Source organism: Mesocricetus auratus, unplaced genomic scaffold, assembly GCF_017639785.1.
Source record: "Mesocricetus auratus isolate SY011 unplaced genomic scaffold, BCM_Maur_2.0 Super-Scaffold_4256, whole genome shotgun sequence".
Taxonomy (NCBI): domain Eukaryota; kingdom Metazoa; phylum Chordata; class Mammalia; order Rodentia; family Cricetidae; genus Mesocricetus; species Mesocricetus auratus.
The window spans coordinates 115,966,986-115,993,163 of NW_024429182.1; the positions used below are offsets into that span (position 1 = coordinate 115,966,986).

At 45.8% G+C, this 26,178-nt stretch overlaps 1 protein-coding gene across 2 annotated transcripts in view; it reads right to left on the reverse strand.

Annotated features, from left to right (window-relative positions):
• Positions 1-11,501, reverse strand: part of Znf592 (zinc finger protein 592) — a 47,451-nt gene extending 35,950 nt beyond the window's left edge. Inside the window, exon 1 of one of the 2 annotated variants that reach the window (XM_040729538.1) lies at positions 11,401-11,501. The gene's annotated coding sequence lies outside the window, so the exon portion shown is untranslated. Of the gene's footprint in view, positions 1-10,589; positions 10,701-11,400 lie in introns of those variants that run through there. The other variant, XM_040729532.1, reaches the window with a different exon arrangement.
• Between the last annotated feature and the right edge of the window lie 14,677 nt (positions 11,502-26,178).

A 26,178-nucleotide genomic window follows, 5' to 3' on the forward strand; every position in this document is an offset into this window, starting at 1 on the left:
CTGCCGTCATCAAGTCTCATTGACACCATGTATTCCCTTCCATGTCTGTTGACCTCCGTCCCGTTGTCTCTGGTGTTTCCCTATATGATCAGTTTGAAACTAATTCCCCTCAAATACTATTTCATCGCCTGACCTACTACGTTCAAAATATACTCTTAACCACTGAGCCATCCTTCAGCTCCCAGTACTTAGTTTTTGTTTTTGTTTGTTTGTTTTCGAGATAGGGTTTCTCTGTATTGTTTTGGAGCCTGTCCTGGAATTCACTCTGTAGACCAGGCTTGGTCTCGAACTCACAGAGATCCACCTGCCTCTGCCTTTCAAGTTCAGGGATTAAAGGCCGGCCAGTACTTAGATTTTTTTAATCTATAAGAGAATTTGGGACATGGGGTGATAATTCTATATTTTAAGAGAAATCTGACCAGACAGTGGTGGTGTACACCTTTAATCCCAGCACTCAGGAGGCAGAGGCAGGCGGATCTCTGTGAGTTCAAGACCAGCCTGGTCTACAGAGTGAGTTCCAGGTCAGTTTACACAGAGAAACCCTGTCTAGAGAGAAAGAGAGAGAGAGATCTATTTTCTCCTTAATTGTTCTCAAACTTTTTCAATTGAACATTTAATTAGAGGAAGGAAGGAAGGAAGGAAAGAAGGAAGGAAGGAAGGAAGGAAGGAAGGAAGGAAGGAAGGAAGGAAGGAAGAAGCCACTTCTGGTCTAGAAGTAGATTGTTCTGTAATTGCTTGCCGTGGAAGAGCTCCAAAAGGCAAAGTTCATCTCACAGTGCTCTGGGCTTGGCCAATGGTAAGCCTTTGAGACTTGACTGTACATTGCCTAGCAATGATGTACAGCTGCAGAAAAAGCTATGTAGGATTTTAAATACAAGTAAAACATTCTTTGTCCTGGATGTGATGGCTCACCCTGATACCAGGATCAGGGAGGCTGAGGCACAAGGACTGCAAACTGAAGGACTGCCAAGCTTACACAGCAAATTTCAAGCCACCTGGGCTACATAGTCTCTAAACAAATAAAGGAGCTGACATGTGATGCAAGCATATAATGCCAGTACATGGGAGGTAGAGGCAAGAGAATCAGATGTTCAAGATTAGTACAACCTACATAGAGATTTGAGGCCAGCCCATGCTGTCTCAAAAAACAAAAAACTAACTGGGCATGGGCATGCTGGTGTAAACCTCTAATGCCAGCACTTGGAGGCAGAGGCAGGAGGATCTGGATCTCTGTGAATTCCAGGCCAGCCAGGGCTACATAGAATGACTATCTCAGAAAACAAAATACACAAACACACATCAAAAGAGGCCAAGACAGAGAGCCCTTCCAGAAGAATCTAAACAGCGGCTTGGCACACACTCCTGGGCTTCTCTCCCCTCTGGAATGACCAATTGGGGCTTAGCTTTGTTTTCAGACCTTGGAACAGCCCGGGTTGTAGTTACAACTGACCCAAACCTTCAAAATCCATTGCTACAATCTCACTTTATTTGCCCTTTGCCTTGCACAAGTGAGCACCTTTGACTTGATAAACTGAATTGGCAGAAAGGAGACTGTTGTAAATTGAAGCAAACGAGGGTATAACAGGAAGAAACAGCCAACTCCACCGGCTCCCACTCAGGTAGTATGGATAACATATCCCTGCGTCCAAAAACTACAAGGAAGAAGGAACAAGTGCCCACCTCACCCCAAAAAGTACCAAGCCTCCAGAAAGAGAGGAATCCCAGGGATGTACCTTAAATTTACATATAGGCCTAACTCCTTTCCTTTGCAGTCTCTTGGGCTCTAAACTACTCTCAAGACTTCTGTAATCTTCCATATGAATGTGTGAGACTGCCCAACCGGACCATACTGAAACCAGGCCACACCAGAAACAAACTGATTTCCTTAGAGTTAGATGGTGGGTGGCACACACCTTTAATCCTAGCAATTGGGAGGCAGAGGCAGGTGGATCTCTTTGAGGCCAGCCTGATCTACAGATCAAGTTCCAGGACAGTCAAAACTATACAGAGAAACCCTGTCTCCAAAAACAAAACAAAACACACACACAAAGGGAGGGAGGGAGGGAGGGAGGGAGGGAGGGAGGGAGGAAGCACTCAAAAAACTGGGTAACTGGGTGAGTTGGTACCTGCCTGTAATTCTAGCACTTGAGTGGAGGGGGTTTGGGATTTGAGAGTTCCAAGTTGACCTGTAATCCCAGGACTCAGGCAGCTGAAGCAGAATGACTTTGAGCTGAAGCTATACTAGAGTACACGATTCTCCCTACCGACCCTACAACCCAGAAAGAGACCCAAGTCAGCTCACACTCTCTTCAGTATACCAGGGTCTGTGGATTCAAGGACTATCCCATCAGAGGTACTAATGACCCTGACAAGGAAAGCCATCTCAAAGCATCTAAATGCACCTTCCTTCAGCATGGCCCAGCAGATGCAGTTAATTCCATCGTGCTTCTTTCATAAGGAAGAACAGTTCAGTTTTTGCTACATGGCCCTTAGTGTTTGTCTCCAAAATGAAAGTAGACCTTACTGAATATTTATTTTTGTGAAGATGAGACATTAAAACCTTTATAATATTCAAATGGTAGGAAGAAAATACAAATAATAACGTTTAAAAACTAGGGCTGGAGAGATGGCTTAGCAATTGGAAGCACTGGCTGCTTTTCCAGAGGTCCTGAGTTCAATTCTCAGCACTCACATGGTGGCTCACAACCATCTACAATGGGATCCAATGCCCTCCTGTAGAGCAGAGGAACATGCAGAGCACTCAGGCATGAATAAATAAATCTCTCAAAAAACATTGACCTAAAAAAATATACTCCACACAGAGGCAAGATCTCCTAGGAAGCTGTCGTGCAGAGGGGAAGCTGAGTTAGCCCTGATGCAGCTCTCTGCCTTCTAAAGATGAATCTATATTCCTTGTGAAAGATCCTTAGTCACTTCTAGACCACTCAAAAAATATTCAGTTAAAAAAAATAATAAAAGGCTTTAATCCCAGTAGAAGGCAGAGACAGGCAGATCTCCTCTGAGTTTGAGGCCAGGCTGGACTACATAGTGAGCTCCTGGACAGCCAGGGGTATGTAGAGCCCCTTTGTCTCAAATAAAATAAAATAAAATAAAATTCAATAAACACTTTAAAGTTTCAGAATCTTTCAAGGTTCCTAATAACTCTGGAACTTTTTTTTTCCAGTTTTTCAAGATAGGGTTTCTCTGTGGCTTTGGAGCCTGTCCTGGAACTAGCTCTGTAGACCAGGCTGGTCTCGAACTCACAGAGATCTGCTTGTCTCTGCCTTCCACTGCCTAGCTAACTCTGGAACTTTTAAAACCAGATATAAGCTAAAGCGATACTAACTTGAGACCAAGAGTCAGTCAGTTGGCTCCTGGCCAGAAGCACACATACTCCTCTTCACTCAACCTTGTCAGTCTTTTTACAACCACGAACAGACATCACATCCTGTCTCGTCTCCTGGAGTTTGTTAATAAGAATGAAGGGTTTTGCACACTGCCCCTCTCAGCTCAGACAATTTAAAAGTGCAACAAGGTTATTTTTGGCTCATGGTTTCAGAGGGTTCCAGTTTGGCTCTGCTGCTTTGGGCTCAAGTGCAGTGTTGGATTAAAAAAGAATAAAGGGGCCGGGCGTTGGTGGCGCACGCCTTTAATCCCAGCACTCGGGAGGCAGAGGCAGGCGGATCTCTGTGAGTTCGAGACCAGCCTGGTCTACAAAGTGATTTCCAGGACAGCCTCCAAAGCCACAGGGAAACCCTGTCTCGAAAAACCAAAAAAAAAAAAAAAAAAAAAAAGAATAAAGGGCTACCATTACCTCTTGATTTAACACCTTCAGATTCTGAAATGCAGACGGTAAAGGACTTAACTAAAGTCACACGGTAAACACTGATTGGCAATACCAAACTTGAAATGAGGTCATTTACTTTTCTGGGAGGCATAAAATTATGCATTGGCTAAATTATATCAAAATATGTTTCCCTGCTGTCAAAATAAAAGCTGGGGAAAAAATGTAATTTCCTCTCTTTCTTTCTTTCTTTTTTTTTTTTTTTGTGTGTGTGTGTATTTTCGAGACAGGGTTTCTCTGTGGTTTTGGAGGCTGTCCTGGAACTCGCTGTTATAAACCAGGCAGGTCTCAAACTCACAGAGATCCGCCTGTCTCTGCCTCCCGAGTGCTGGGATTAAAGGCGTGCACCACCAACACCCGGCTGTAATGTAGTTTTCTAATGGAGATCGTATTCTTCACTCCTAGAGCAAGTAATAAACAGACCAAATGCCACAAATAGAAAGACTTAGGTTTTAGGTATATGCAACTATTCTACCTCATGGACACCAACTTTCAGAATTCTTTACCATTCAAAATGTTCCTATTTTTATAAAAGAGAAAGTTAAGCAAATATACATACAAAATAGGCATGGAAATAAAGATCTAATACAAATATCAAGAGGGCTTAGAGATGAAACTCAGTGCAGGAACACTGGCTTATCTTGCACAAAGGACCTGAGTTTAATCCCCAATATACTAAACAAGTAAACAAATATCAAATATTAAACTAGGTATGGCCAAGACAGTATATCCTAGCACTCCTTGGGAGCCAGGAAGATCAGTTCAAGGCTAGCCTTGGCTACAGTGAAACCCTAAGAAACAACAACAGGGGCTAGAGAGATGGATCAGCAGTTAAGAGCATTGACTGCCCTTCCAAAGGACCCAGGTTCAAATCCCAGCACCCACATGGCAGCTCAGTCTGTAACTCCAGTTCCAGGGAATCTGACACCCATGGCAAAACACCAATACACATAATAAAAATTAAAATAAGAAAAATATTTGTTTAAAAAAAGAAAAGAGCACGCCTTTAATCCCAGTACTTGGGAAACAGAGACAGGCAGATCTCTGTAAGTTTGAGACCAGCCTGGTCCTCAGAGCTAGCTCCAGGACAGCCTCCAAAGCCACAGTCTTGAAAAAAAAAAAAAAGAAAAGAAACAACAAAAGCCAATTTTCAGGGGTTGGGGGAATGGAAGGGTGTTCTTGGTTTTTAATAACAAGAAAACCGGCCAGGCATGGTGGCTCATGCTTTTAGTTTTAATAGGGAGACAGAGGCAGATGGATCTCTGAGTTCAAGGACAGCCTGGACTACAGAGTAAGTTCCAAGACAGTCAGAGCAACAGAGAAACCCTGTCTCAGAAAAGTAAGACAAACAAAAAAGAAACAACAGTTTTAATTAAATGTTAACAATAGTTCTGAATATAGGATTTATTTATTTCCTTTGTATTCCTATCTGCATCTCCTAATTTTTCTTCATGAATATGTGTATCTTAATTATATATTCGTATATTTTAGAGATTTTTTATGAGAATTTCATTTTAATTATGTGTGTATTTTCACGTGTCTAAGTGTGGGTATGTGCACATGAGTTCAGGTGCCCACAAAGGTCAGAAGAGAGCATCACAGCATCAGTCAGATCTGCTGAAGCTGGAATTACAGGTGTGGTGAGCCTCCTGGTGTGGATATAGAAACCCAACTCAGGTCCTCTACAAGAGCAGTAAGTGCTCTTAACTACTGAGCTATCTCCACAGCCCCAAGTTTTAGAATTTTAAAAGAAAACATCATCTAGCCGGGCGTTGGTGGCGCACGCCTTTAATCCCAGCACTCGGGAGGCAGAGGCAGGCGGATCACTGTGAGTTCGAGACCAGCCTGGTCTACCGAGCAAGTTCCAGGACAGCCTCCAAAGCCACAGGGAACCCCTGTCTCGAAAAACAAAAAACAAAAAAAAACAAAAAAAAAAAAAAAAAGAAAAGAAAACATCATCTACAGTCTGGGTTGTTCCCTGAACAATTCCAACGCATATACCCACACTACTTAGCTCAAAACTACCCCTACAACACAGAACCTCCACGCACTTTCTCGGCTAGCTTAGCTCTAAAGAACCTCTCTCATCAAATTTCCTTTCTAAAATCTATTTAATTTTTCTTTATTGAGTAAGAAAGGGTCTCATGTTGGCCAGGCTAAGCCTGAACTTGTCAATATTTTTGAAAGTTATTCTTCCTCTTTTATCTAAGTTTCACAAGTACATGATCCCACCTGAATAACACAGCTCCATTCACTATCAATGATTATCATCAACTATACATAATAGTACTTGAAGAAAGACTAGATAAAGCAGAGAAAATGCTCATGTCAATCAGTGTACCTGAGAAGAACAAATGGGAACTGAGAGAGTCTGTCAGTTGCTCTAGCACTAGCCAGAAAGAGGAAGAGAGGTGGGGACAATGGTTGGAGAACAGAAACATCTGTCATCCTGCTGTTCCATTTTTACAGTCAATTAATAGTTTAGGTTTACTCATCAGTCTCCTCGAGTTTACTTAATGAGTCAGTCTCCCTGAATCAGCTGAAAACCCTTATTAAACTCAAGTTTTGGTCTCCAAATCTAGGAATTGATACAGAAGCCCAGGGTCCCCAGAGACAAAGCTGCCCAAGAATGACAGTGGCCATTGCTCTCCAGATGCAACAGCCACATGGAATGCATGAGCTGTATCTAATGCTCTCTGGCACTTCACCATGGCTTACAGAGTACAACACAAACTTTTTCACCTCTCATGGGTTTTCCAACCTCATCTCCACACAAGGGGTCTCTAATAGTTGCATGCTTTCATGTTCAGGGCACTCTATGTAGAATATCCTTCACATTCTTACTAACCTGCAAAACTCTTCATCCTCCTCCTCCCTGAAGCTCCCCGACCCAGGCATTTTCAGAACCTCACACCTCTCTGGCTGGCTTCAAACACTACAAGCTGAGCTCCTTCCTGATCTTCTTCCTCTAGGATTACAGAACTGGGCCTCCCCAACCTGCTCCCAGTAATTCTTTAACCACCACTATAGAGAATTTAAATCGTGATTATAATCATTTGTTAAAATAATTGACTTTTCCTATATACTCTACTGAAAAGAAAATGGTGTCTAACAGTTCTTGATTTTTAGCATGAAATATCAATGCTGAATGATTGATCATATGGAAACAGCATTGGCATTAAGTTATTACAAGAAAAGAAGAGGCTGGGCATTGGTGGCGCACGCCTTTAATCCCAACACTCAGGAAGCAGAGGCAGGCTGATCTCTGTGTGTTCAAAGCCAGTCTGGTCTACAAGAGCCAGTTCCAGGACAGGCTCCAAAACAATACAGAGAAAGCCTGTCTCAAAAAAAAAAAAAAAAAAAAAAAAAAAAAGAGGAAAGAGGGAAAGGAGATAGTTACACAAAATTAAATAACTAAATTATCATCAGGTGGCGGTGGTGGACACACCCCTTTAACCCCGGGAGGATCTCTGAGCTAAAGTCAGCCTGGTCTACAGAGAGAGTTCCAAGACAGCCAGGGCTATAGAGAAACCCTGACTTGAAACAAAACAAAACTGAATTATCTATTTAGTCTTATCCAAAATAGTCACAATATAGCTAAGAAGTAGCAGGGTTTTTTTGTTTTTTGTTTTTTTTAGTTAGGGAAACTAATATTATTGAACAAACTGCTAAACTTTATATGGCTCAATTTTTTTTAAAGATTTTATTATTATGTATACAGTGTTCTACTTGCATGCCAGAAGAGGGCACCAGACCTCATTTCAGATGGTTGTGAGCCACCATGTGGTTGCTGGGAATTGAACTTAGGACCTGTGGAAGAGCAGTCAGTGCTCTTAACCACTGAGCCATCTCTCCAGCCCTATATGGCTCAATTTTATCTGCATAATTTTATGAAGTAGATACTTGCATTGAAGATGAGGAAACTGAGGCATAAGCAGAGTTAAATAATTTAACATCTATGTGAACAGTGTCAGGAGTAAAATTAAAGTCCTGTAGTCTTACTCCAAATCCATTGAGCGCTGGAATGAGGCAAGCCTGGTTTCAATCCAGCTGTTACAATCATCACTGTGGACACATCACCTCACCTGGGGACATGAGAACCTTGTCTCCTAGAGTGTTCAGAGTAGTAAGACAATGTAGGCCGGGCGTTGGTGGCGCATGCCTTTAATCCCAGCACTCGGGAGGCAGAGGCAGGCGGATCTCTGTGAGTTCGAGACCAGCCTGGTCTACAGAGTGAGTTCCAGGACAGCCTCCAAAGCCACAGAGAAACCCTGTCTCGAAAAACCAAAAAAAAAAAAAAAAAGTACACAAAAGTCATTCAGATGGGTCCTCCAACCTAGCAGACTCAGAAATGCTATTTCGTTTTCCCCTGCTAAAAGCTGGGTGAAGAACTTTCAGAGGAAAGGAGGTTCCACAAACTTGAGATCTTTTCAACACAGAAATCCTTGCCTTATCTCAAAGTCAGAGCAGAACCCAGGCCAGAGGACTAATAAAATGCAAATGCTCCTAAGTTACCATCCAGCCTAAAAAAGGGCAACCATCCCTACAACCCAGGCGGGGACAAGCAAACAAGCAGCCCAGCTCTCCACAGACTTGTATCTCCCCTTGCCCCTTTCTTTCTTCCTCTAGCCCCATGAACCTCTTTCACTTCCTCCAAGTTGCCAAGCTGAGTGCTGTTCCACAAATGGTTAACTCTTAAGCCTTCTTTACGAGTTAGCAGTGGTACTTCCTCTAGGAAGCCTTCCCTGAGCCCCCAACTTAAACCATTCTCTTTCCTCATTTTCCCCCCTTGAACTCACCAGAGCGTATAACTTTCATATAGCCATTTCCTTCAGAGTTTTGTTCCAAAGACTCATCTGGGCCAGGTAGAGCTCAAAGGCAGAGTCTATGCTCAGTGAGTGAGGCCCTAGGGTTGATTTCCCCCAGTGCAAAACCAAACAAATCCAAACACCACACACACACACACACACACACACACACACACCCGGGGGGGGGGGGGCCTTCCTACCTACCTTCTTGTAAGTCCCCTGCCATTGTAATGTTAATTAAATTCTCCCTAAGCCCACGAGTGCTAATGTCTAGGAGTCCCAGCATTCAAGAGGCTGAGGCAGAAGATCTAGACAGACCAGTCAGGAAGACATAAACTGTATACACAAAAAATAAAACAAAAAGCACCCACCCTTTACCTCAGATTCTCTTTCCCTCTAGTTTTCCCTTTAGTATTTAGTGCTTCGTAACATACCACATGCTATTAGACACTACTTACGGTCTTCCCACACACTAGAAGGAAACTCTACACGGGTAGTTATTTTTCATTGATTTGTTCACCACATCGAAAGCATATATTTATTGACAAATATTTTCTTTAATTACTGGACTTTGTCTGGAGGCTAAGGTCTCCAACACTAAAATAGTGGTGTCTTTCCGGCTGACACAGTATCTACAAAACCTAGTTCAGTCATGGCCCATACTACAAGTGCTCAGAAAAAAATTTTACAATCAGGCATAGTAGCCTGAAGTCCCAACTACTGGGGGTAAGTTAAGACCTGAGCTTGGTGGCCAACCTGGATAAAAACGGGGGATGGGAGAGGAACAGTTGCTAAATGAACCAAAGCCATCGTCAGTGGAACTGTAGAAAATTATAAAAAAAAAAAAAAAAAAAAACAAAGCACTGCACCAGGCCTCCCCTTCTCTTTCAGGGTGTAATGTACCTGTTAGTTTAGCAAACAGACGTCTGAAATCCCACTGAGCACCCATCAGGACAAGCACACTGTGTGCTCAGCCAGTGAACACCTGACACAAGCACCCTCTAGCCCCTACACGAACACAGACCTAGGGGTAAGCGGGCAAAGCCTGGTCCAAAACCCATTAACCCACCCAGGCCCCACTCTCCTCCTCTCCCTGGGTGGGCCTGTGGGTTTATTCCAACCCTGGACTTTTAATGTCACCTCTGGCCTGCTCATAGAAATAGTTAAAAATCCCTGACCACCTCCAACAATCGCGCGGTTCTCCAGAGCAAGCATACCTAAGGTCATACGGACCCCTCCCCCTCACAAAAGCTGAGCCAAGGCCAGGAGGCCATCTGTCCAGCAGACGCTCCCCGGTCCACCCGCCCGGGTCACTCGGAGCCTTTCCCCCTAGACCCTAGGTTGGCAGGAAGAGTCCCCGCTGAGAGGGAAATTCACCCCTGATCAACAGGCCTGGTCACCCCGAGGACCCCAACTCTGGAGGAGGAAGACGTGTCTGCCCCGGGAGAAACCTCCCCCGGGGTCAGAACTTGGGCGTAGCGGAGGGGTGACTGAGGGGCGCCGAGGAGGGCCGACGCTCCGAGCGTCTGCCCCGTGACGGCGCCTGGTCCTCGCGCGGCGGGGACCGTGGAGCTGACAGGGCGTCCCAGCCCGGCCAAGTGCACCGTTATCCCCGCCCGGGCCGGGGGCTCGGCGGGCGGCCGCCTGTCGCGCGCGGGACGACAGCGGCGTGCCCGGGCCGCCCCTGAGCGGCGGGCGGCGGCGGCGGCGGAAGGGGCCGGCGACCCGGGCCGGGGGCGGGGTGGGGTGGCGGCCGGGGACCGCCTGGCGGCGGTCGGGGGGAAGTGGCTGCCGCCTCGGGCGGCGGGCAGGGTCCGCCAGGCTGCAGGGCCGGGCCGCGGCGCGGGCTCCGAGCCCGCTCTCCTCAGACTCCCCAGCCGGAGCTGGAGCGGCCGGGGCGGTGGCCTCGCCCCGTCCGGGCGGCGGGGGGCGCTTACCTGGCGACGGCGGCGGCAGCGGCAGGCCCCGGGCTCGGCCGCGCGCGTCCCCAGCGCCGGCTGCGGGAGCCACAACATGGCGACGGCGGTGGCGGGCGGGGCTGCGGCTCCGGGGGCGGAGCGGGGGCGGGAGCCGGGCTGGCGGCGGGACCTGGCTGAGGCCGCGGGTGGGGAGGGCGGGCGGAAGGCGACTCGGGCCTGGGCACCGGCCAGGGCTGTGCGGCTGAGGAGCTGCCCCGGCCCGGCCCGGCCTCGCGTCTTCCGCCTCGCGCCTCAGGCGAGCGCGACCCTGGCGACGCCGCCGCGAGGAGGGGCGGGGCGGGGACGGCGCTACCCTGGGCTCGACCGGGACTCCGACCTGGGCTGGCGCCCGCCGCCCCCCCACACGGCCTCACACCCGGGGCGGAGCGGCCCGGCCCGCGGCCTCTCCCGGCCGCCTGGGCCCTTGGAGCTCCGACGCGCCTCTGAGTCCCCGCTGCGGCCCAGGCCGCCGGCTAGAGGGACGACTGGTGCCTTCGCGGCTGCGGGCCGAACGTACGGCGAGCGCCCCAGGAGCCCGGACGATGTCGTCTTCACTCAGACCTGGCCGAGCCGGGCCTAGTCACGGTTGTTAAGTGGGAGGAAGCAGGAGTTGGCGTGGGCCTGGGTACTCAGGTGCGCCCTAAATGGCTGGTCATCGCCAGATACCAGGACGTGCTCGCAGGCTTGGAGGCGCATAGACGTGTTGCCTCTGGGGGAACCAAGGGAGGTGCGGGGTGCGGAGTCGGGGGCTGGTAACCCCTCAGGGTGGGCTGGCCATCCGTGGGCTTACCGGGGAAGTATGACTGCAGGGCGAGAACTGGGAGAGGCGGGCAGATACGAGGGTGAGCCGCAGGACTTTCCAAGAACCTGAAGCACCTGGGGCCGCAGCATTACGGCAACCGGGAGGTCGGAGTGCCCTGCAGGACTGTTAAAGCCCGGAGGAGTTCCTTCCGAAGAAACCAGGAAACAGGCGACACTTTGCAAAAGGTCTGGGGCTGACATTCGGCTGGGGCCTGCCCGAATCTGCCGTGTGCCAGGCCCTGACTGAGCCGAACACTTGGATGAGGAGTATGTTTAGTGATAAAGCAATGAAGGCAGTTAAGAGAAATGGTTCCAGAAGTTTGGCAGGGAGATGGAGAGGAAACTAGGCCTCTATCTTAAGGAGGAGTAAAACAAAGGTTTGTTTTTCTGCTTTTTCCAATTTGAAAAGGAGAGCTCAAGAAGCCAGAGGAGGATAGAATAATTTATAGTGCGCATCCCAGAAAAGATGGGAAGTGGGGAGGAGGAAATCCAAGAAAAGGGTGTTTTACCCAACAAGATTTAAAGGATGAATAAAGATGGAAATATTTCTCCCGTGTGGTAGTGCATGCGTGTAATCCCAGTTCTTAGGAGGATGAGGCAAGAGGATCTTGAGTTCAAGGCAAGCTGGTATTATGTATTGAAACACTGACTTAAAGCTGGGTGGTGGTGGCGCAGACCTTTAATCCCAGCACTCGGGAGGCAGAGGCAGGCGGATCTCAGGGAGCTCGAGGCCAGCCTGGTCTACAGAGCGAGTTCCAGGACAGCCTCCAAAACAATACAGAGAAACCCTGTCTCGAAAAAAAAAAAAAAAGACTGACTTAAAAACCAAAAGAGAAAAGGGAAGGATTTTATTTATTATTTTCTTATTTATTTGAGACAGGGTTTCTCTGTGTAGCCTGGGCTGTCCTGAGACTCACTTTGTAGACCAGGCTGGCCCCAAATGAACTCCAAGATCTGCTTCTGCCTTCCAGATGCTGGGATTAAATTCACCATCATGTCCTTCGTGACTTTTTTTTTTTAAGTTGGGAAATCATGCATACTTCCACATATCAACTACTAGGATGACCCTACAAGGCATCCTTGCAGGTAGATCCTCTGTCTTTTTTGTTTTGTTTTTCGAGACAGGGTTTCTCTGTATTGTTTTGGAGGCTGTCCTGGAACTTGCTCTGTAGACCAGCCTGGCCTCGACCTCAGAGTCCGCCTGCCTCTGCCTCTGCAGTGCTGGGATTAAAGGTGTGCGTCACCACCGCCCGGCTCTGCCTTTTAAACTTTAGCTACAGTTGATTTAAACTCCCAAACCATACATACATAGTGGCATGAATGCCGGGATTCTACTCCTGAGACAGAAGGCAGGATAATGAGGAATGTAAGCTTTACCTTGGCCATGGATCCATTTTGAGACCAACTTGAGCTACATGAGACCTTGCCCCCTCCCCCCCAAAAATAAAACCTATACCACTTAGTATAGGAAATAGCACAACCAGCACCAGCATAGCTGACATTATCTCTAGAAATTTGCGAGGCCACTTGATTTTTTTTCCCCTAAATATCTTTGGTCCCAACTTCGTTATTTTGTGTGCATTCCTGTGTCTGCATATATGTATGGTCATGTGTGGAGGTCAAAGGACAACTTGGGAGAGTCCTCTGCTTTTCCCATGTGAGTCCCAGAGATTAGACTGGTCATAAGACTTGGTAGCAAGAGTTCTTATCCACTGAGCAATCTCTTACCAGCCCTATTGCTAAATTTGTTTAAAACCTTACAAATCAACAAAAAACCCTTTCCCTCTCAGGAGATTTGTTTCCATTCCCTGGTTATCATTTCATTTATCCCCTACCCCAATAATGCACTATACCTGTGAACAAAATAGCCAGGATAATAAGATGTTAAATAAACGTGAGGGGGGTTTTGTTTTGTTTCTGTAGCCACTAACCCATGTTGAGGGACTGGAAAGATGACTCAGTGGTTGAAATTATAGACTGTTCTTTGCGGAGCACCTGATTCCCAGCACTCACATCAAGCAGCTTGCCTCTGGCCTCTCCAGGCCCATACACGCGCACACACAGAAATAAATCTTATAGCCAGGTATTGATTGCGCACGCCTTTAATCCCAGCACTCGGGAGGCAAGGGCAGGCAGATCTGTGAGTTTGCCACCAGCCTGGTCTACAAAAACTAGTTCCAGGACGGCCTCCAAAGCCACAGAAAAACCCTGCCTCAAAAAAAAAAATAGCAACAACAACAAAAAAAAATCCTACAAATAGCAGTTAAAATCATGTTGAGGGGCCAATGACTCTGGGTAAAAGTAATTACTGCACAAGTATGAGGCCCTGAGTCTGATTCCCTGGCAGCCACATAATCCAGGCACATCATAGGAATATTTGTAATCCTAGCACTCCTGTGGGTAGGTGAGAGCCAGAGAAAACATAATCCTCGGAAGCTCAGAGGCCAACTAGCCTGGCCAACCCAGCAGAAAAACTACAAAACATCCCATCTAAAATGAGGAAGATGAGGACCAATACCTAAGGTTATCCTCTAACCCCCCACATGCATGCCATGGTTCAAACTTGCCCACACTGTCACAGAACATACACAGATGAATTTGTCACATTGCACATGCACACCAACTTCAAAGAATTAAGATTTAGGAGAGGCAATTAATTAGATCTTGTAGGTGTGTATAGGACTCTAACAATCAAAATGGGTTAGGCGAGGAGACTGTCCAGGTAAAGGAGATAGTACAAAGACCAAGAATACCCACCATGAGGACTTTTGGGCCATAGCCCGGGACTCCTGTAGAAGAGTATGGCAGACTGTCTGGTAGGTCAGGGGAAGACTAAAGCACAAATGAGTCAGGCTGAACTCTAGACGTCCCAGACCAAGATGAACCACGGGAGCTTGAACTGCGCTGGCAATACAGTGTGGAGTGGATTTCCCCCTTATTTCTTACTCAGTGGGACAGTAGGCTTTAGCCCTTTGGTCCTAATAATGGGACGTTTGGCTGACTCAGAACAATGAGCCAAGGAGAACAACTAGTGTATTCCAGTTGTTTACACAATGAAAATTGCCCATTGCTTTTCTGATTATCAGTTACATTTTTTTCACTAGACAATAGAGTTTGTGTAGAGAGAAATTATCAGAGAGGGGGAAAAAAGGAACAAGTAACATGCACCTTAAACTAGGGGTTGTTTTAAGATTTTCTGTTCATGTGTTTGTGTGACTATATATCATGTATGAGTGGGTGTCCTCAAAGGCCAGAAGAATGTGTGGACACATGTGGGCTGCTAAATGACCCTGAACCTAGAAGTTGTAAGTAGTTGTGAGTTGCCTGATGTGGATCCTGGGAACCAAAGTGAAAACGGAACTTGGTTCTTCTGGAAGAACAGCAAGTGCTCTTAACTACTGAGCCAGCCCTCCACGTGGTCATCTTTCCACCCCAGGTTTGATTTTTGAGACAGAGTCGGTCTCTGCTCTGGCTGTTCTAGAACTTAACTCTGTAGCTTACCCTGGCTTTGAATTTCTCATCCTCTTTCCTTTGCCTCCCAGGCATGTACCACCACACCTGATTTATGTAGTATTGGGGACCAAACTCAAGGCCTCAAGGCCCACAGATGCTAGATAAGTGTTATACTAGCTGAACTATAGTCCTAGCCCCTTGATTTTTGTTTCTGATACAAGGTCTAGATACTATTTAAGCTGACCTTAAACTTGCATCTCCTGTCTCAACCTCCTGGTCTTTTCCTCTTCAGCTCCCTTCCTTCTTTCTGTAGTACTGGTGACTGAACCAAGATTCTCCAAGGCTTCATGCATTCTAGGAAGTCACAAGAGCAGATGAATCCCTATGAGTTCGAGGCAGCCTCGTCTACAGAGCAAGTTCCAGGACAGCCAGAGCTACACAGAGAAATCCTGTCTCAAAAAACAACAATAACAAAGACTTGGGTGTGATGATACACACAAGATCCCCAAGACTCCAAACTTACTTTAAGTAGCTTAGGATTTGTATGACCATCATAGATAACAAAGAAGCCAGGTGTTCTATACCCTGTAATCCCAGCACTTGGGGATTGGAAGCAGGAGAATCTCCACAAATTTGAGAAAGTTTCAGGCCAGGCACAACTACACAATGAGATCCTGTCACAAAAACAGATCCTAATCAGAACTTGGGAAGCAGAGACAGGCAGATAAATTCAAGATCAGCCTGGTCTACAGAGCAAATTCCAGGACAACCAGAGCTACACAGAAAAACCCTATCTCCCAACAACAACATAAAATAAAACAAAACCCAGATCTTTATATATACTCACTTCAAATGATTAGATTACCTAGTACATTAGCAAAAATATACTATAAACATGTACTTTCCAGTATTCATTCATGATGTAATTGGTACATTCAGAGAAAGTGGTTGCAAGGTAAATTAGCATAATCTTTTAAAAGCAATTCAAAGAGCCAAAATAGAAACGTGAGTCCATTTTTCCTCACCAGTAGCACTCCTAGAAACTTCTTAAGAAAAAAAAATCCTCCCTCAAAAGATAACTATAAGCACAACAATGTTTACTATAATCTTAATTATGATAAATTGTAAACACAGTAATTGGTTAAGTAACTGATGTGTGAAACATTGTATAACAACACTACACAGACAAGAGTGTGACTTGGCAACACTTGGTAACATATTAAGAGATAAAAGATATAATTCTCTAGCATTTACTTAAGAACTATTGAACTACATACTATAAAAGTTGTTTTTCTTTAAAGGATAAAATGTACATTTTTCTGCTTTTGCATCAGCCAAGAGCAGCAGGAAACAGATGGACCACTCAAAATGTGTAACTGAAGAGAAACAATGTACAAAGATAGGGAAACTGACAAGGAGTTGTGACCCACCCCAGGTCTGCAGGGAAGCCGCTATCAATCACTAGCCTGAGGGCCAGAGATAGACAGTTACCAGGGCTGTGCTGGCTCTAAGAGGAAGAACCGACACGATGTTAGCGGCACACAGGGCACACAGCTCCACTTGCTTTCTTTCAATTCTACAGTACCTCACACCGGTTACCCGAAAGGACACCTAACGAGAAATGTGCCCAGGTGAGCTGTTTTTCAAGGTCAGCCTCCAGACATAAAGAGCAGAGTGGAGGAGGGTGAGAACTGTGTCGAAGGGCAAAGGCAGACTATCTAACCTTGTGCAAACTGGGATTGCAAATGTAACTCAGTGCTAGAACACTAGTCAAGCTTGTACAAGGTCCTGGGTTCAACCACATAGGAAAAAGAAAAGAAAAAAGATTTAGAAGACAGTCGGGCATTGGTGGTGCACGCCTTTAATCCCGACAAAAGGGCAGGAAAGATTAATTCATGCTGAGTCTAAGGGGATGGCCCCAAATGAGGCCATTCCATTGTTTTGTTATAACATTGCTCTGCAGGAACGATATTAATCAGAAATGTATATGGAAGGATTGGAGAGATAGCTCACTTTATGTCAAGTACTTGCTACAAAGCATAAGGACCTAAGTTTGTTTCCCGGCACTCATGTAAGAGACTGGGTATGGGGTGGTATACCTGCCTTTAATCCTACCATTCAGAAGGTAGAGGCAGGTGGGTCTACAGAGTGAGTTCCAGGACAGCCAGGGATACACAGAGAAGCCCTGTCTTGAAAAGCAAAAACAAACACTGAGTATGGTGATATACACTTGTAATGAAAGTCTAGTCTGAGGAGGTCTAGCTTCTGGCCTGCAGCCTAGCCTAATCAGTGAGCACCAGGTTCCAATGTCATGGTGGACAGCACCTGAGAACCTTACTAAAGGTTGACTTCCGTTCTCCATATGCAAGCTCACACACATGCAAACCCCCACCCACACATGCACACACACAAATAGATTTTTTAAACATTTTTTAAATGTATATACATTTAAATGGAGTTAGTCTATAGTCTACCACCATAGGCTATTAGCATAGATTTCTCTTTCATAGCAAAACTACATTCTGTCAACAGATAATTATGTGGTACCTATCCTGTACCAGGAACTGTGAGGCCCTGGGGATTTAAGCGGAAACAAAATTAGCCTCCTTGCTCTGCAGCCTTTACATCCTGGTGGGGGGGGGGGGGCAGGCCATGCTTAAGCGGTGATAAGAGGACTAGAGGAAAGCAGAAAAGAATTCTGTCTACTCTCCTACCTATGATAAAGCTCTTGACTTGAACCACATAATTCATTATGTGCCAAGCCCTCTGGGCAAACTAAGCCCTTGGTGTCTCTCACTTAGACTAAGATTGAAATGTCCTTAATTGATCTTCCTGAGTCCCGCATCCTCCAACTGTGCTGTGAGGATCTCTAGAACAAATAATTTCAGTATCCTGCTTAAAACTCTCTAATGCTTCCTCATCTATAATGTTGAATAACAGCTAACCCATTTATCACCACCCCATCTATCTATCTATCTACCTACCTACCTACCTACTTTTCTTTCTTTTGTTTTTTGTTTCTTTGTTTGTTTGTTTTTGAAACAGGGCTTCTTTGTGTAGCCTGGACTGTCCTGGAACTCACTCTGTAGATCACGCTGGCCTCGAACTCTGAGTTTTTATCTCTTGGTTCCATCCTCTGTTTCTGCTTTCCTCATTCTCCTTTGCACCCCACTATAACCTGTAGTTTATTGAACATATCATGTTCTAATTTCTGCTGCATCACACAGGCTGTGTTTCTACTCTTTTTCTTTTTGTATTATTAGGGTTTGAACCTGGGACTTTGCACATGCTGGACAAAGGCTCTGCCATTAGCCCTTTTGTTTTTATCTCTTTTCTTTTCTTTTTTTTTTTTTTTCAAGGCAGGGTTTCAATGTATTGTTTTGGAGCCTGTCCTGGACTCACTCTGTAGACCAGGCTGGCCTGGAACTCACAGAGATCGGCCTGCCTCTGCCTCCCGAGTGCTGGGATTAAAGGCGTGAGCCACCAACGCCCGGCTGATCTCTTTTCTTTTAAGATTAATTTCTTTTATTTTATGAGTATGGGTAGTTTGCCTGCATGCATGTATACTTGCATGCCTGGTACCCTGGATCCCCTGACCTGGAGTTACAGATAGTTGTAAGCTGCCATGCATGTGGGTGCTGGGAATTGAACCTGGGTCCTCTAGGGAAGCACCCAGGACTCCTAACTGCTGAGTCATTTCTTCAGTCCTGTTTTCACCTTATATGTAAATACGTGTTTTTCATACATGCTCAGGTGGCATGTAGAAGACAACATGTTTTTTTGGAATGAGGTCCCTCACTGCCCTGAAACTAACAGGTAAGAGACTGGCTGGCCAGTGAACCCCAGGGATCCTCTTGTCTCTGCCTCTCCAATGCTGGGGTTACAAACATTTTTTTGCATTTTTACATGGGTTCTGGGGATCAAATTCAGACACTTTACTGACAGTTATTGGCCTAGTCCGATTTTTTTATTGAAATAGGTTTTTCATTTGCTTGTTTGTTTTTACAGTTTGTTTTGTGTGCATGGAGGGGGAAGATGTGTGCCTGGGCCATGGTGCTCCTTATGGAGGTCAGAAGATAACTAGTGGAATTTAGTTCTCTCCTTCTACCATGGGAGGCTCAGACTGCCACACTTAGTAGCAGGCACCTTTACCAAGTGAACCATCTACTACCACGACCCTAAATTTTTTATTTTGAGTCAGGTTTCCCTTAGTTTCCCAGGCTGGCCTGGAACTCACTCTGTAGCACTAAAACTCATAATCTTCCTGTCTCAGATACCCAAATAGCTGTGATTACAGACCTGTGTCACCCAGACTGGCTTTCTTTCCTGTTATTTCTTCCCATACCCTCTGTTCTCACTAAGTTTGGCAATCCTGTTCATTTGTCAACAATTGTCAGTGTGGTCACTGACCCTTCCAGAGATAGGGGTAGCTTCTGGCTCCTTCCTGTATATTTTGTAGGTACCAATGAGGTATTGATCTTATTTCTGACAAGATTTTATTAAATATGAACATAGATCCAGACAGCATATTTACTGGTCCATATGTTTCCTCTTTTCTTTGGAAGCAGCATGTTTGGGAATGGAACCTGGGGCCTCATTCATGCTACACACATCCTTTATAGATTTTTTCTCTTTCATGAAGCATCTATGTATGCCTCTTTTGCCTCCCCCTTCTCTTTTTTCATTTTTTTATTTCTATTTTTTTAATTTTTATTTTTTGGTTTTTCAAGACAGGGTTTCTCTGTATTGTTTTAGAGGCTGTCCTGGAACTCGCTGTGTAGAAGAGGCTAGCCTTGAACTCCCAGAGATCCGCCTGCCTCTGCCTCCGAGTGCTGGGATTAAAGGCATGCGCCACCAACGCCTGGGTTCTATTTTTTATTTTGTTTTATTTTTGTCCCCCCTTTTGTGTACTGGGGATCAAGGTGGGCTTTTTTCAATCTAGTCAGTACTGTGCTACGAAGCTAATGAGTGTTATCCCTACTTTGTTTTGTATGGGTTTTGTTTGTTTGTTTGTTTTGTTGTTTTACTTTTTAAAATGTATTTATTTAGCCTTTCCTTACAGGGTCTCACTATGAAACCCTGGCTAGACTAGAACAAACATGCCTAGCATGTGTGAGACCCTGAGTTTGAGCCTTAGCACTAAGAAATGAATACAAGCATAACTTTTTAAAAAAATCCTCAGCTAGGCAGTGGTGGTGAGTGCCTTTAATCCCAGCACTCAGGAGGCAGAAGCAGGCAAATCTCTGTGAGTTCTAGGTCAGCCTGGTCTACAGAGTAAGATCCAAGACAGCCAAGGCTACATTGAGAAACCTTGTCTCAAGAAACAAAAACAAAACAAACAAAAAATCCTCTCCTCCAGCCTGCCTTCAAACAGTAATAACTCCCATGAAGTTTGTTGTTGCATATAGATACAGATGTAAGTATTAAAATTCACACACACACACATATATATATATATATGTTTATCCATTCTTGCTAGACCTCACTCTCACTAGGCAATTGCTAAACCACTGAGCTATATATTCCAAGACATTAAAAAAATTTTGGCTACTCATTTTTCTTTTTTTATATTTTATTTTTTATTCATTTTGCATACCAACCACAGTTTTCCCTCCCTCCCGCTCCTCCTTTCCCTCCCCCCACCTCCCCCTAACCCACCCCCATCCACTCCTAAGAAAGACCTCCCATGGGGAGTCAACAAAGCCCGACACATTCAGCTGAGGCAAGACCAAGGGCCCCTGCCCCCCAATCAAGACTGAGCAGGGCACCCCCACCAAAGACCAGATCATTCTGTGAAACCAAGGCAGTCTCAAATCTCAAACTCATTATGAGTAACTCAAACTAGCCTCAAATTCTTAATTCTTTGTCTCAGCTTTCCCAACACTATGATCACAGACATACACCAGCATGCCCAGTTCTTTCCACATATTTTAAAATGTGTTAGATTACATATTTGTTTGTTTGCTTGCTTGTTTATATGGTGTATGTGGAGTGTGCCATGACACTTGTGTGGGGGTCTGAAGGCCACTCTCCAAAGTCAGTTCTGTCCTTACCATGTGGGGATGGTATCCCAGGGATAAAACTCAGTTAGTTCTTGGGTTCTCAAGCTTGGCAGCAAGCTCCTATATTCCTGAGCCATCTTAAAGACACACTGAAAGCCTTGGCTGTTGCTCTGAGGGTCTTTTTGTTGTTGTTTTGGCTTTTGTCATGATAGTGTTCAAACCCAGGACTTTGTGCTCTGCCACTGAACTACCCCCAGAAATCTGAAGTATTTGACTCCTCTCTTGGAGGTGATGGAGAAGGCATTCAAGACTTCTGAGTGGAACAAGTGACTTGTTTTTACATTTTTTTCTCCCAGAGACAGCCTGGTCACCTAATGGCTTTATGCTCGATGCTAAGGAGGAGAATAAGGACAAAGAAACAAGAGAGAATCAATAAGCCCCTGGGGTTTTCAAGAGGAACTAGTTAGTGGGCTACTCCTGGTGTACAGAATGAGCTTACAGCCTGTGTTCATCCATTCACAGACTCTTAGGGGCCTCCTCTATGCAAGGCCCAGGCTACATGCTGGGAGCAGGCTGTATGCTCACTCAGCAGGAGGCTAAGGTGCAGAGTGGTACTTTGGCCAAAGGCAGACTCAACTGAGCCCTCTGGCTTCCAACTCCTGCCAGGTGGCTTTGGCTAACTTTCTCAAGCCATCTGTACCCCACAGGTGTTCTATGGTTGCTATTAACTCCACCCTCACAGGTTGCAGAGAGGATCCCTGGAAAAAACAGGGAACTTCAGGGCCTGCTAGGGAGCCCTGGTAGTGCCTTGGGGTAGGTACAAACCCCAGTAAAAACACAAAAGAAGCAAAGAAAGGCTGAGCTGGATTTCTACAACACGGTCTAAAATGAGAGAAGAGAAAGGTAACCAGAAGGGGAAGTGAAGACATGGAAGGATTCTTTTTTTAGTTTTGGTTTTGGTAAAGTTTTTTTTTTTTTTTTGGAATGTCTGTTTTGTTGTTGTTTTGTTTTTAACCCTTTTCTGCTTGGTTATTGTGAAGTTTTGAGAGCTCTCTATGTGTGTTTTTTGGTTTGGGTCTTTGTTTTGGGGTTTTTTTTTTGGTTTGTTTGGTTTTTATTGTTGGGTTTTGGGTTTTTTGTTTTTTTCGAAGCAGGGTTTCTCTGTGTAGTTCTGTAGAACTGGCTGGTCTTGAACTCACAGAGATCTGACTGCTTCTGCCTCCTGAGTGCTGGAATTAAAGGCATATGCCACCAATGCCCAGAGAATTCTGCTTTTTTTTTTTTTTTTTTTTTTTTTTTTTTTGGTTTTTTCGAGACAGGGCTTCTCTGTGGCTTTGGAGGCTGTCCTGGAACTAGCTCTTGTAGACCAGGCTGGTCTCGAACTCACAAAGATCCGCCTGCCTCTGCCTCCCGAGTGCTGGGATTAAAGGCGTGCCCCACCAACGCCCGGCTGAATTCTGCATTCTTTAGTAGGGCTAGCAACTGAGACAGCAGGTTAAACATAATCCGTTGATGGTTGCATTGTTTGGGCCCAGCCGCCACGATGCCCATGACCCAGGCAGCCTCCTTCTGGATAAAAGACTTGGTGCTTCAGGAGCTGGCCCAGTACCTCAGGATGCCAGCATCGAGGGCCTTCTGGGTCTCTTGGTCTATCTCTGACAATATTGCCCTTGGTGGGGAAAAAAGGGATAAAGACATTGAGTTCCAAGCTGGTCACAAGCTCTAAGAGTCTGAGAAGAACCGCGGAGGCCACTACAAGATGGATGCATTCATTAAAGCCCTCTGTGAGGTAGGACAGGGTCCAGCAGGTGTCTGAGAGGATCTCATTACCATGATGTTGCAGGAGCCTAGGAGGGCGGGCAGCATCTGCCTCACCACCTCCTCCCAAGGGTACAGATTCATGTGTAGTTTAGGTTGGACAAAGCTCACATGATGTTCTGAAGAAACATGATTGGTATGTTTGTCAAAATAAGGTTGAGCAAGCACAGGATGGCATTGTTTGAAATGAGTCTTTCTCTGTATTGCTAGCTCCTAAATAAGGACACCGAGACTTACTCCTAACTATGAAAGCTTAGCCTTAGCCTAGGCTTGTCCCATTAGCTCTTATAACATAAATTCATAAATTAACCCATTCGTATTAATCTACAATTTGCCCATGGATTTTTTTATTTTTTTGGTTTTTCGAGACAGGGTTTCTCTGGAGGCTGTTCTGGAAGTGCCTTGATTAAAGGTGTGCGCCACCAATGCCCGGCTTGCCCGTGGATTTTTACCTTTATTTCATTCTATATGTCCAACTCCCTCCATGTCTCCTTGGTGCCTCTCTGTGCCTTGGTTATCTCCCCCTACATCCTCTCTCTGTGTTTAGAAGTCCCACCTATACCTCCTTCCTAGCTATTGGCCGGTCAGCTTTTTTTGTTTTTTTTTTTTTTCGAGACAGGGCTTCTCTGTATTGTTTTGGAGGCTGTCCTGGTACTCACTCTGGCCTCGAACTCACAGAGATCTGCCTGCCTCTGCCTCTGGAGTGCTGGGATTAAAAGCGTGCGCCACCACCACCCGGCTCAATGATCAATTTTATGTCTTTGGTTGTGAGCCTAGCCTTTAATGGCTGAGCCATCTCTCCAGCCCTCAATGAGCGATTTTAGAGGAGGGTTCCTTTCGATAGCATTTGCCTGGCAGCCTGGAGGCCACAGGATTGGATCTGAGCTCTTCGTGCCATTGGTTATGTCTTCCAGAGCGAGGCTGGCGTGAGAAACCCAGTCATTGGAGAACTGGCTGATGTTTCTTTTCTTTAAGGCTTCATCATCTGTTTGGAGTTCCAGGCTGGCAGCAATCCTCTGTTGTCACCTCACAGACACACTTTGCCTTGGTACTCACATTTCCTCAGCCGTTCTCTGGGAACTTCTAAGGTAGGCACATTGCTAGAGGAGAGAACCCACCTACAGAGAGCTGCCCTGGTTGGTCTGTTTTAAGGTGGGCGGGGTCTCTGGTGTAGCCTAGGCTTCTCTTTAGTTCTTGATCATCCTACCTCTACCTCCCAGAGGCTGGGAGTAGAGCTATGAGACACTAGGCCAGGATTCATTTATTTATTTTTGATTTTTTTATATTTATTTAGTGTGCATTGGAATTTTTGCCTGCATGTATGTGTGTTTGAGGGTGTCAGAACCCCTGGAACTGGAGTTACAGACAGTTGTGAGCTGCCATGTGGCTGCTGGGAATTGAACCCAGGTCCTTTGGAAGAACAGTCAGTGTTCTTAACTACTGAGCCATCTATCTCTCCAGCACCTTGTTTGTTTTTTAAAAACAGTCCTACTCCATAGTTCATGCTAGCCTTCAACTTGGGACAATTCCCCAGCCTCAGCCTCCCAAGTACAAGGAAAAGTCTTTGACAGGGTTTCTCTGTGTAACAGCCATGGCTGTCCTAGAACTGGATTTGTATTGTAGATCAGGCTGGCCTTGAACTCACAGAGAAAGCTTCCCTTGTGAGTCACTGGAGGAGTAGATTTAGGTGCAGATATATGTGGTGATATAGTGTTTAGGATTTATTAAAGCTTGCCTGAAGATTAGAAAAGCAAAGTATCTGGCTACTAGCTCTTACCTCTAACTCAGGTTGAAAGGCTATCCTGGCTCCTCCAAACCTCACACTGAAATCCCAGACTGCTATGCTCTCCTCCACGTGGCTGGAGAATGAATGCCAGCTCTGAGACCCTGCTCCTGTCTTATATACCTCCCTAATGCTGAAACTAAAGGTGTGTGATCCCAAGTGTTGAGATCATCTTTGTGTGAGCTGTTTCTCTTTAAGACTGGATCAATTTTGTGCAGTGAGTGTGGCCTTGGACTCACAGAGATTCATCCACCTCTGAATCCTGAGGCCTGGGATTAAAGGTGTGTCTGGCTTCTATGCCTTGTGGCTGACTTTGCTTTCTGAATCCTCAGTCAAACTTTAATAAATCATAAATAATATATCACCACAGATGTAATGTCACCAATAAGGGAAGGAAGGTGGTCAAGCTGTGACAACATTAAAAAAAACAAGAGGGAGAGAGAGAGAGAGAGAGAGAGAGAGAGAGAGAGAGAGAGAGAGAGAGAGAGAGAGAGAGAGAGAAAGCGGAGAATAAGAGCAAGGGATGTTATTCAGAGCCAGGGGACTGAGGCAGACAGCATTGTGACAGGTTGGGTACATTTTTCTGATGGTTCTAGGAGCTACAGAAGCAGAAAGCACACCCCAAAGGGGTTCAGATTTATAGACTGCACAGTGGCAAAGGCAGGAGGAAGTAAGATGGGGGGGTCATTTGATTTGCCAATTGACTGGCTATGAAGACTAAGGTCACCGAGGGTCATGACAGTGTCTGACTGGTTAAAGTATGGCAGAGAAGAAAAATAAAGACTAGTCAGTAAACCTGAGGCCATTCGACAACACTGACTGCCAAATGAAGGGGGGAAGTAAGACATTAACCAGGGAGAATTCCAAAGTCAAGTTAGGTGTATTTTTATTTCTAAAGGTCAAGAAAGGCTGAACCCAGGTTATGTGACTGCAAAGCCCAGTGCTGCCTACTCCTCCCCTGTTCCAGAGCAGCAGCACCAGTGAGAGAGGAACGTCTCCCAGCACTGTGGGGGCAGGGGTGGGGGGTAGGGGGTGATGGGGTGGTGGGGTGGTTGTGGTAGAGACACTCCTGTACTTACGATTTGACTTTACTGTTGAGACTTATTCTCCTTTCCACTGACATATGGACTTGTAAACGTTGTGGGATTGACAAAGCCTCACTAATGGTGCGACTTGGCCACTGGCAGTGGGTCCAAGATCTAACTCTAATGCACAAACTGACTTAGGAGCCCGTTCTATATGGAGAGATACCTTGCTCAGCCTAGACACAGGGGTGTGGGGGTGGGGAGGTGCCTTGGTCCTGCCTCAACGAGATGATGGGACAGACTTAGCAGACTTCCTAGGGAAGGCCTTACCCTCTCCAAGAAGCAGATGGGAGGTGGGGAGGGGTGGGGGGAAGGGGGAGCAGGAGGAGAGGAGGGTGGGGGAACTGGGACTGGAATGTAAAAAATAAATCAATAAAAAAAAGATGAATAGACAAAAAGAAAAAAAGAAAAAGCCTCACAGCCTCACTTTCCATAGAAGAATCCTCAGGTGGAAGACCCAGGCTGACCCTTCTGAAGTCAGACAACGAACAGGACCTGGCCAAGAAAGTTCCAGGGACATATTCAAAACAACTGTGTGTGACCATTGATTTCAGTCCTCTGCCTGAATGGTTCCACCATGGGACATTTATCCCCCGTTAGCTCAGGAGAATGCAAGGGAAAAGGTA